The following is an 11,800-nucleotide window of genomic DNA, read 5'->3' as shown; positions in this document are numbered from 1 at the left end:
GAACGGTATATAATATACATTATGCGACGGTAGACGATCAACTAGACGAAACTTTAGTCTCGTTCAGGTGGTGTAAAAAAAATTCGATGGGATACGCACGCACGGCTGTCGTCGTCCTCGAGCGGTCTTTCGTCCCAATATCCAGAAGCAGAGTTTGAAAAACTCTAGCGACGGCACGGGTGTCCGACTCACGACATCGAGGCTTCGAAGCCGGCGGCGTTCCCCTCTGAACGAACTTCGGCTAGACTAGTTACGAATCGTTGCTACACATCGTCTTCATCGTCGTCGTCGTCGACATCGACATCATCATCATATCATCATCATCATCATCATCATCATCGGTCATCGTCGCATAGCGGGCCAACATCCACGCGATGCGTCTTCGTTCTAGGTTACCCGATCCACGAGTATGTTACACGTGGTTTCGTTATTTCGAACGAAACGACATACGAAGAGCACACGCCCTTTGGGTAGGAAGCACGTTTCGAGAACGACGAGAGTTTCGATGAAAGAGACGAGAGAAGTCGACGCAGAAGGTATCCATGGATCTTCGAAGAGAACCTTCGAAGATGTATATCGGTATCCTTTCGCTCTGCGCGACTCGCTACAAGTTCTTTCGCTCTCGTCGACTCGTTCTAGACGCTTCGTTCGATCCCAAAGAGGAGTCTTCGATATGTCCCGTTGCTAGGAGGAGAACAAACGCAACACAGACCACGAAACATAGAAGAGAATAGGCGAGCATGATCACTCCGACACGAGGCACTTTAGAGATTTTCTTATTAGTTTGCATGGACTTTTATATTTCGTTTGTACGGTTTCCACGATGCAAATACGAAATACGAGATCGTGACGGCGGGTCTTTCTGTGTACGGCCTCTCGCAGGCGCCACGACTGCATTTCTCTTTACACCTGGTTTCCATCGTAATTTTTTCGTTTGATATCGAGCCTTAACTTTTGTTGGCTCTTTCGAAGCTAGAGTTCCCTTTTATTAGAATTTCATATATATATATATATATTATATGTTATATGTTTTATTCGGAGACGGCGGGTCTTTCTGTTTACGACCTCACGCAGGCGCCTCGAATAAGTTTCATTCGCATTTCGTTTTTATACTTGTATATATATATCTCTTCATCCCGATGATCGAGAGAGAGTGCCACCTTCTCTTCGTATAATTCCGTAGCTGGAGGGTCGTCTCCTCCTTAAGAATATTTCTATTCGTGCCAACGGAGGTTGCCAAGCTCCCTGGCGTTTTCGTTTGTTAAAGTATATAGCTTGTTAATACGTCGTATATACTTTCGTCGATACAGGAGGAGTACGGCTCCTTACCGACCATTGTGATATATATTTCATAGTTTTTATATGTGTTCAAGTCAAATTCTTTTGGTATCGTATCGTTAATGATCCTTCCGCAGGTTCACCTACGGAAACCTTGTTACGACTTTTACTTCCTCTAAATGATCAAGTTTGGTCATCTTCCCGGTAACATCGGCAATGCTTATCACATTGGCCGCGCACCAGTCCGAAGACCTCACTAAATCATTCAATCGGTAGTAGCGACGGGCGGTGTGTACAAAGGGCAGGGACGTAATCAACGCGAGCTTATGACTCGCGCTTACTGGGAATTCCTCGTTCATGGGGAATAATTGCAAGCCCCAATCCCTAGCACGAAGGAGGTTCAGCGGGTTACCCGGGCCTTTCGGCCAGGGAAAACACGCTGATTCCTTCAGTGTAGCGCGCGTGCGGCCCAGAACATCTAAGGGCATCACAGACCTGTTATTGCTCAATCTCGTGCGGCTAGAAGCCGCCTGTTCCTCTAAGAAGATTTGTTTGTACGTTGGTAGTAAAAACCCACCGACCGAAGCCGGGGGCCTTCGAGATACCATAAGTTACGTCTATTTAGCAGGCTAGAGTCTCGTTCGTTATCGGAATTAACCAGACAAATCGCTCCACCAACTAAGAACGGCCATGCACCACCACCCACCGAATCAAGAAAGAGCTATCAATCTGTCAATCCTTCCGGTGTCCGGGCCTGGTGAGGTTTCCCGTGTTGAGTCAAATTAAGCCGCAGGCTCCACTCCTGGTGGTGCCCTTCCGTCAATTCCTTTAAGTTTCAGCTTTGCAACCATACTTCCCCCGGAACCCAAAAGCTTTGGTTTCCCGGAAGCTGCCCGCCGAGTCATCGGAGGAACTTCGGCGGATCGCTGGCTGGCATCGTTTATGGTTAGAACTAGGGCGGTATCTGATCGCCTTCGAACCTCTAACTTTCGTTCTTGATTAATGAAAACATTTTTGGCAAATGCTTTCGCTTCTGTCCGTCTTGCGACGATCCAAGAATTTCACCTCTAACGTCGCAATACGAATGCCCCCATCTGTCCCTATTAATCATTACCTCGGGGCTCCGAAAACCAACAAAATAGAACCGAGGTCCTATTCCATTATTCCATGCACACAGTATTCAGGCGAAGGTAGCCTGCTTTAAGCACTCTAATTTGTTCAAAGTAAACGTATCGGCCCACCTCGACACTCAGTGAAGAGCACCGCGATGGGATATTAGTTGGACCGCCCGCGAGGAGCTAAGCCCACCGATAGGACGTACCACATAATGCCAGTTAAACACCGCGAGCGGTGAACCGACACTGTGACACACAGATTCAACTACGAGCTTTTTAACCGCAACAACTTTAATATACGCTATTGGAGCTGGAATTACCGCGGCTGCTGGCACCAGACTTGCCCTCCAATTGGTCCTCGTTAAAGGATTTAAAGTGTACTCATTCCGATTACGGGGCCTCGGATGAGTCCCGTATCGTTATTTTTCGTCACTACCTCCCCGTGCCGGGAGTGGGTAATTTGCGCGCCTGCTGCCTTCCTTGGATGTGGTAGCTGTTTCTCAGGCTCCCTCTCCGGAATCGAACCCTGATTCCCCGTTACCCGTTACAACCATGGTAGGCGCAGAACCTACCATCGACAGTTGATAAGGCAGACATTTGAAAGATGCGTCGCCGGTGCTAGATGACCATGCGATCAGCACAAAGTTATTCAGAGTCACCAAAACAAACGATGGACGGACAGACGAGCCATCCGCCACCGATTGGTTTTGATCTAATAAAAGCATTCCTACCATCTCTGGTCGGAATCTGTTTGCATGTATTAGCTCTAGAATTACCACAGTTATCCAAGTAAATGTAGGTATGATCTAAGAAACCATAACTGATTTAATGAGCCATTCGCGGTTTCACCTTAATGCGGCATGTACTGAGACATGCATGGCTTAATCTTTGAGACAAGCATATGACTACTGGCAGGATCAACCAGGGATCTTATTCGTATAACAATTCTTATAAATTTCGTTTAAGTTCTCTTCGTGTCGTAGGTGGGACGTAAGCACCGTACGACGAGACTTTTCGTTCTTAAGATAGATATATCTATAAAATATATCTCCTAGCGACGTTCGAGATACACCCATAGTTCAGTAATAATCTTCGAACGCCGCTCGCAGCCACTTTGTAATTCTCAACTCCACCTCCTCTCTTCTCTCTCTCTCTCTCTCTCATAGTCTTATATAAAATGTTTAGAATCGTACTTCTAAAGGAACATTTCCATAATGCTGTCTTCGTGTAAAAAGACTTATTAGAATATCTTAGCGGTAAAGCACGTATACGCACCTCACGCTGAACGAACAAGCGCGTATCCCAGTGCGTCGCGCTGGACATACCGTAAGAATATTCTTTCAATCGGTAGAACATTTTCGGCAGAAGACATACTACGCAAAGATAGTACGCTCCTACCGCCTCATCGGATACTTCTGCGAAAGCAGAAGTTTTTATAGAAAGCAGACGGTTATACTCTTTTGAATGAATCGATGCTCAGTTAGTACAAGCACACACGCATCTAACAATTTTTGTTAGAATACGTACACACAGGTCACCAGCTTCCCGACTCAGGGGAACCTTGCCACGATATTTGGTCATTACGTCCAGGACAGCGACCCGCGGCGCAGCAGTGTAGAGAAAAAACCAGAACGAGAACGGAGGAACAGTCGAGAAATAGCGTAAAATACACTAAGACTCGAGGAGCGGTGACTGAATTCTCAACCGAGGCCGTAGAATAGCCACGCGCTCAACGCTGTTCCGACCGAACCGTCCGGCTCGACGTCTCTCTTATAGATACGAAAGCGCCAGCCGGAAGGCCGGCGCCGGCCGGGCTAGCGGCCGCGCGCTTACGGTGCAAAACCTCCGTAGCAACGTACCGTTCGGAAGGGACGCTGGAACTTAGTCTCGCGAACGCTCGATCACTACTATACAAAGCCAATATCCAACCATCGAAATACATTACCAGACGTTTTATTAACATAATAGAAATGCATTTTTACCAAAAAATTAATTTTTTTTTTCACCGAAAAATTGCATCAGTAAACATACTCTTTTATCGAATACGGACAAAAAATAAGTTTATAATCAATTACAATACGTTAAAATAAGTAGAAATATGCAAAAAAATATATACCTTGTAACGTTAATTAACGAAAAAATTAGAAAAATATCCCAGTCGTGTCAGTTCGACGAACGCTAATTTTTTGAAAAAATCGATAAAAATGTTTAATCCCGACGTATTTAATAGAGATAGAACGATTCCCGTAAAAAAATTCATACCTTGTAACGCTTTTAAACGAATAAACTCGAAAAAACTTTTTCGCCCTCGGAATTTTTCTAAGTCCCAACGTACCGGCTCGGAATTTTTCTATGTTCCAACGACCGGTCGTGTCGGTCCAAACGTTTTTATATCCGTCTGCCGACGATATAAACGCTTAATCCCGACGTATTTTATCGAGTTATAACGATTTCTTGAAAAATATTCGTACGTTATAACGCTTTTTAACGAATTAATCGAAAAAGAGTGTTCGGTCCGAAAATTTTCTAAGTACGAACGACCGGCCGCATAGGTCCGTTTTTAAAAATCGTTCTCGGACGGAAATAAACCATTAATCCCGACGTATTTCGTCGAGTTACGTCGATTTATGCAAAAAAATTCATACCTTGTAACGCTTTTTAACGAATAAACTCGAAAAAACTTTTTCGCCCTCGGAATTTTTCTAAGTCCCAACGTACCGGCTCGGAATTTTTCTATGTTCCAACGACCGGTCGTGTCGGTCCAAACGTTTTTATATCCGTCTGCCGACGATATAAACGCTTAATCCCGACGTATTTTATCGAGTTATAACGATTTCTTGAAAAATATTCGTACGTTATAACGCTTTTTAACGAATTAATCGAAAAAGAGTGTTCGGTCCGAAAATTTTCTAAGTACGAACGACCGGCCGCATAGGTCCGTTTTTAAAAATCGTTCTCGGACGGAAATAAACCATTAATCCCGACGTATTTCGTCGAGTTACGTCGATTTATGCAAAAAAATTCATACCTTGTAACGCTTTTTAACGAATAAACTCGAAAAAACTTTTTCGCGCTCGGAATTTTTCTAAGTCCCAACGTACCGGCTCGGAATTTTTCTATGTTCCAACGACCGGTCGTGTCGGTCCAAACGTTTTTATATCCGTCTGCCGACGATATAAACGCTTAATCCCGACGTATTTTATCGAGTTATAACGATTTCTTGAAAAATATTCGTACGTTATAACGCTTTTTAACGAATTAATCGAAAAAGAGTGTTCGGTCCGAAAATTTTCTAAGTACGAACGACCGGCCGCATAGGTCCGTTTTTAAAAATCGTTCTCGGACGGAAATAAACCATTAATCCCGACGTATTTCGTCGAGTTACGTCGATTTATGCAAAAAAATTCATACCTTGTAACGCTTTTTAACGAATAAACTCGAAAAAACTTTTTCGCGCTCGGAATTTTTCTAAGTCCCAACGTACCGGCTCGGAATTTTTCTATGTTCCAACGACCGGTCGTGTCGGTCCAAACGTTTTTATATCCGTCTGCCGACGATATAAACGCTTAATCCCGACGTATTTTATCGAGTTATAACGATTTCTTGAAAAATATTCGTACGTTATAACGCTTTTTAACGAATTAATCGAAAAAGAGTGTTCGGTCCGAAAATTTTCTAAGTACGAACGACCGGCCGCATAGGTCCGTTTTTAAAAATCGTTCTCGGACGGAAATAAACCATTAATCCCGACGTATTTCGTCGAGTTACGTCGATTTATGCAAAAAAATTCATACCTTGTAACGCTTTTTAACGAATAAACTCGAAAAAACTTTTTCGCGCTCGGAATTTTTCTAAGTCCCAACGTACCGGCTCGGAATTTTTCTATGTTCCAACGACCGGTCGTGTCGGTCCAAACGTTTTTATATCCGTCTGCCGACGATATAAACGCTTAATCCCGACGTATTTTATCGAGTTATAACGATTTCTTGAAAAATATTCGTACGTTATAACGCTTTTTAACGAATTAATCGAAAAAGAGTGTTCGGTCCGAAAATTTTCTAAGTACGAACGACCGGCCGCATAGGTCCGTTTTTAAAAATCGTTCTCGGACGGAAATAAACCATTAATCCCGACGTATTTCGTCGAGTTACGTCGATTTATGCAAAAAAATTCATACCTTGTAACGCTTTTTAACGAATAAACTCGAAAAAACTTTTTCGCGCTCGGAATTTTTCTAAGTCCCAACGTACCGGCTCGGAATTTTTCTATGTTCCAACGACCGGTCGTGTCGGTCCAAACGTTTTTATATCCGTCTGCCGACGATATAAACGCTTAATCCCGACGTATTTTATCGAGTTATAACGATTTCTTGAAAAATATTCGTACGTTATAACGCTTTTTAACGAATTAATCGAAAAAGAGTGTTCGGTCCGAAAATTTTCTAAGTACGAACGACCGGCCGCATAGGTCCGTTTTTAAAAATCGTTCTCGGACGGAAATAAACCATTAATCCCGACGTATTTCGTCGAGTTACGTCGATTTATGCAAAAAAATTCATACCTTGTAACGCTTTTTAACGAATAAACTCGAAAAAACTTTTTCGCGCTCGGAATTTTTCTAAGTCCCAACGTACCGGCTCGGAATTTTTCTATGTTCCAACGACCGGTCGTGTCGGTCCAAACGTTTTTATATCCGTCTGCCGACGATATAAACGCTTAATCCCGACGTATTTTATCGAGTTATAACGATTTCTTGAAAAATATTCGTACGTTATAACGCTTTTTAACGAATTAATCGAAAAAGAGTGTTCGGTCCGAAAATTTTCTAAGTACGAACGACCGGCCGCATAGGTCCGTTTTTAAAAATCGTTCTCGGACGGAAATAAACCATTAATCCCGACGTATTTCGTCGAGTTACGTCGATTTATGCAAAAAAATTCATACCTTGTAACGCTTTTTAACGAATAAACTCGAAAAAACTTTTTCGCGCTCGGAATTTTTCTAAGTCCCAACGTACCGGCTCGGAATTTTTCTATGTTCCAACGACCGGTCGTGTCGGTCCAAACGTTTTTATATCCGTCTGCCGACGATATAAACGCTTAATCCCGACGTATTTTATCGAGTTATAACGATTTCTTGAAAAATATTCGTACGTTATAACGCTTTTTAACGAATTAATCGAAAAAGAGTGTTCGGTCCGAAAATTTTCTAAGTACGAACGACCGGCCGCATAGGTCCGTTTTTAAAAATCGTTCTCGGACGGAAATAAACCATTAATCCCGACGTATTTCGTCGAGTTACGTCGATTTATGCAAAAAAATTCATACCTTGTAACGCTTTTTAACGAATAAACTCGAAAAAACTTTTTCGCCCTCGGAATTTTTCTAAGTCCCAACGTACCGGCTCGGAATTTTTCTATGTTCCAACGACCGGTCGTGTCGGTCCAAACGTTTTTATATCCGTCTGCCGACGATATAAACGCTTAATCCCGACGTATTTTATCGAGTTATAACGATTTCTTGAAAAATATTCGTACGTTATAACGCTTTTTAACGAATTAATCGAAAAAGAGTGTTCGGTCCGAAAATTTTCTAAGTACGAACGACCGGCCGCATAGGTCCGTTTTTAAAAATCGTTCTCGGACGGAAATAAACCATTAATCCCGACGTATTTCGTCGAGTTACGTCGATTTATGCAAAAAAATTCATACCTTGTAACGCTTTTTAACGAATAAACTCGAAAAAACTTTTTCGCCCTCGGAATTTTTCTAAGTCCCAACGTACCGGCTCGGAATTTTTCTATGTTCCAACGACCGGTCGTGTCGGTCCAAACGTTTTTATATCCGTCTGCCGACGATATAAACGCTTAATCCCGACGTATTTTATCGAGTTATAACGATTTCTTGAAAAATATTCGTACGTTATAACGCTTTTTAACGAATTAATCGAAAAAGAGTGTTCGGTCCGAAAATTTTCTAAGTACGAACGACCGGCCGCATAGGTCCGTTTTTAAAAATCGTTCTCGGACGGAAATAAACCATTAATCCCGACGTATTTCGTCGAGTTACGTCGATTTATGCAAAAAAATTCATACCTTGTAACGCTTTTTAACGAATAAACTCGAAAAAACTTTTTCGCGCTCGGAATTTTTCTAAGTCCCAACGTACCGGCTCGGAATTTTTCTATGTTCCAACGACCGGTCGTGTCGGTCCAAACGTTTTTATATCCGTCTGCCGACGATATAAACGCTTAATCCCGACGTATTTTATCGAGTTATAACGATTTCTTGAAAAATATTCGTACGTTATAACGCTTTTTAACGAATTAATCGAAAAAGAGTGTTCGGTCCGAAAATTTTCTAAGTACGAACGACCGGCCGCATAGGTCCGTTTTTAAAAATCGTTCTCGGACGGAAATAAACCATTAATCCCGACGTATTTCGTCGAGTTACGTCGATTTATGCAAAAAAATTCATACCTTGTAACGCTTTTTAACGAATAAACTCGAAAAAACTTTTTCGCCCTCGGAATTTTTCTAAGTCCCAACGTACCGGCTCGGAATTTTTCTATGTTCCAACGACCGGTCGTGTCGGTCCAAACGTTTTTATATCCGTCTGCCGACGATATAAACGCTTAATCCCGACGTATTTTATCGAGTTATAACGATTTCTTGAAAAATATTCGTACGTTATAACGCTTTTTAACGAATTAATCGAAAAAGAGTGTTCGGTCCGAAAATTTTCTAAGTACGAACGACCGGCCGCATAGGTCCGTTTTTAAAAATCGTTCTCGGACGGAAATAAACCATTAATCCCGACGTATTTCGTCGAGTTACGTCGATTTATGCAAAAAAATTCATACCTTGTAACGCTTTTTAACGAATAAACTCGAAAAAACTTTTTCGCCCTCGGAATTTTTCTAAGTCCCAACGTACCGGCTCGGAATTTTTCTATGTTCCAACGACCGGTCGTGTCGGTCCAAACGTTTTTATATCCGTCTGCCGACGATATAAACGCTTAATCCCGACGTATTTTATCGAGTTATAACGATTTCTTGAAAAATATTCGTACGTTATAACGCTTTTTAACGAATTAATCGAAAAAGAGTGTTCGGTCCGAAAATTTTCTAAGTACGAACGACCGGCCGCATAGGTCCGTTTTTAAAAATCGTTCTCGGACGGAAATAAACCATTAATCCCGACGTATTTCGTCGAGTTACGTCGATTTATGCAAAAAAATTCATACCTTGTAACGCTTTTTAACGAATAAACTCGAAAAAACTTTTTCGCCCTCGGAATTTTTCTAAGTCCCAACGTACCGGCTCGGAATTTTTCTATGTTCCAACGACCGGTCGTGTCGGTCCAAACGTTTTTATATCCGTCTGCCGACGATATAAACGCTTAATCCCGACGTATTTTATCGAGTTATAACGATTTCTTGAAAAATATTCGTACGTTATAACGCTTTTTAACGAATTAATCGAAAAAGAGTGTTCGGTCCGAAAATTTTCTAAGTACGAACGACCGGCCGCATAGGTCCGTTTTTAAAAATCGTTCTCGGACGGAAATAAACCATTAATCCCGACGTATTTCGTCGAGTTACGTCGATTTATGCAAAAAAATTCATACCTTGTAACGCTTTTTAACGAATAAACTCGAAAAAACTTTTTCGCCCTCGGAATTTTTCTAAGTCCCAACGTACCGGCTCGGAATTTTTCTATGTTCCAACGACCGGTCGTGTCGGTCCAAACGTTTTTATATCCGTCTGCCGACGATATAAACGCTTAATCCCGACGTATTTTATCGAGTTATAACGATTTCTTGAAAAATATTCGTACCTTCTAACACTTTTTAACGAGTTATTTGGAGGGGATCTTTCGGCCTTTTCGTAGCGGTGCGAAAAAATTCTAAGTTCCAACGTCCCGGTCACGTTGGTCCGGAGGATGAAATTTTTTAAAAAAATAAAGTGAAATCGTTACGTTCGACTAGATTTCGTCGATACGTAACGATTTCACACAAAATTTCGATACGTTATAACGCTTTTTGGCGAGTTATTTCGAGTTGAACATTCGGTACTTTCGTAACGGGGCGAAAAAATTCTAAGTTCCAACGTCCCGGTCACGTTGGTCCGGAGGATGAAATTTTTTAAAAAAATAAAGTGAAATCGCTACTTTCGACTAGATTTCGTCGAAACGTAACGATTTCACGCAAAATTTCGATACGTTATAACGCTTTTTGGCGAGTTATTTCGAGTTGAACTTTCGGTACTTTCGTAGCGGTGCGAAAAAATTCTAAGTTCCAACGTCCCGGTCACGTTGGTCCGGAGGATGAAATTTTTTAAAAAAATAAAGTGAAATCGCTACTTTCGACTAGATTTCGTCGATACGTAACGATTTCACTGATAATTTCGATGCGTTATAACGCTTTTTCTCGAGTTATTTCGACTCGAACGTTCGAACAGTGGCGAATATTTCAAAGTCCCTGCGACGCAACGATACGCTCTTACGCGTTGCTCGCTCGCTCCGCTCGCTCGAAAAAAAAAGTAGCCCAACCCAAAACCAATCCCTTTAGCGTTCGTTCTTCGATTTCATCGAAATCTTCGTTCGAACGCTTGGGATCGGTTTTGGGTTGGGCTATATTCGTCCGAGCGAGCGCAGCGAGCGAGCATTTGTCGCGATTATTTTCCTCGTTTTCGTCTCTCTCGTGAAACGGGAAAAAACGTGGAAAACGGGAAAAAACGGGAAAAAACGGGAAAAAACGCGAAGAAACGGGAAAAAACGCGGAAAAACGTTTAAAAATATTTGAAAAAGCGCGCGCGCGCGCGCGCAATACGAGCTGCGCAGAACGGCGTACCTTAAGAGAGTGTTACCTACTCCGGCGCATACCCGCTGATTCGGAGGTGCGCGCGCAGCGGTAGCACGAGCGGCTAAGTCCAGCGGCGTATTGCTTTATGCTCGCACGCGACTAAGTCCAGCGGCGTATTGCTTTCAGTTTGTACGCGACTAAGTCCAGCGGCGTATTGCTTTATGCTCGCACGCGGCTAAGTCCAGCGGCGTATTGCTTTCTGTTTGTACGCGACTAAGTCCAGCGGCGTATTGCTTTCTGTTTGTACGCGACTAAGTCCAGCGGCGTATTGCTTTTTACTCGCACGAGACAAAGTCCCAGCGGCGTATCGCTTTCTATTCGTGCGTCTCGTTGTTTGATTTAAAGGAAAAAAAAATCGCTACGCACGACCATCGGCCGTACGTAGCGAAATTATTTTTTTTAACCGCAGGAGACAAAGTCCCAGCGGCGTATTGCTTTATGCTCGCACGCGACTAAGTCCAGCGGCGTATTGCTTTCTGTTTGTACGCGACTAAGTCCAGCGGCGTATTGCTTTTTACTCGCACGCGACTAAGTCCAGCGGCGTATT

The 11,800-nt window shown here is 42.6% G+C and overlaps 1 non-coding gene across 1 annotated transcript; it reads right to left on the bottom strand.

Moving 5' to 3' along the window:
• Window positions 1–1,398: 1,398 nt before the first annotated feature.
• On the bottom strand, window positions 1,399–3,321 carry LOC126877902 (small subunit ribosomal RNA). Its single transcript, XR_007695437.1, has one exon. It is a non-coding gene; the product is annotated as a small subunit ribosomal RNA (ribosomal RNA).
• Window positions 3,322–11,800: the final 8,479 nt, after the last annotated feature.

Source organism: Bombus huntii, unplaced genomic scaffold (genome assembly GCF_024542735.1).
Source record: "Bombus huntii isolate Logan2020A unplaced genomic scaffold, iyBomHunt1.1 ctg00000273.1, whole genome shotgun sequence".
Lineage (NCBI taxonomy): Eukaryota > Metazoa > Arthropoda > Insecta > Hymenoptera > Apidae > Bombus > Bombus huntii.
The sequence above is the reverse complement of the archived record's forward strand: the minus strand, read 5'-3'. Positions and strand labels throughout refer to the sequence as shown.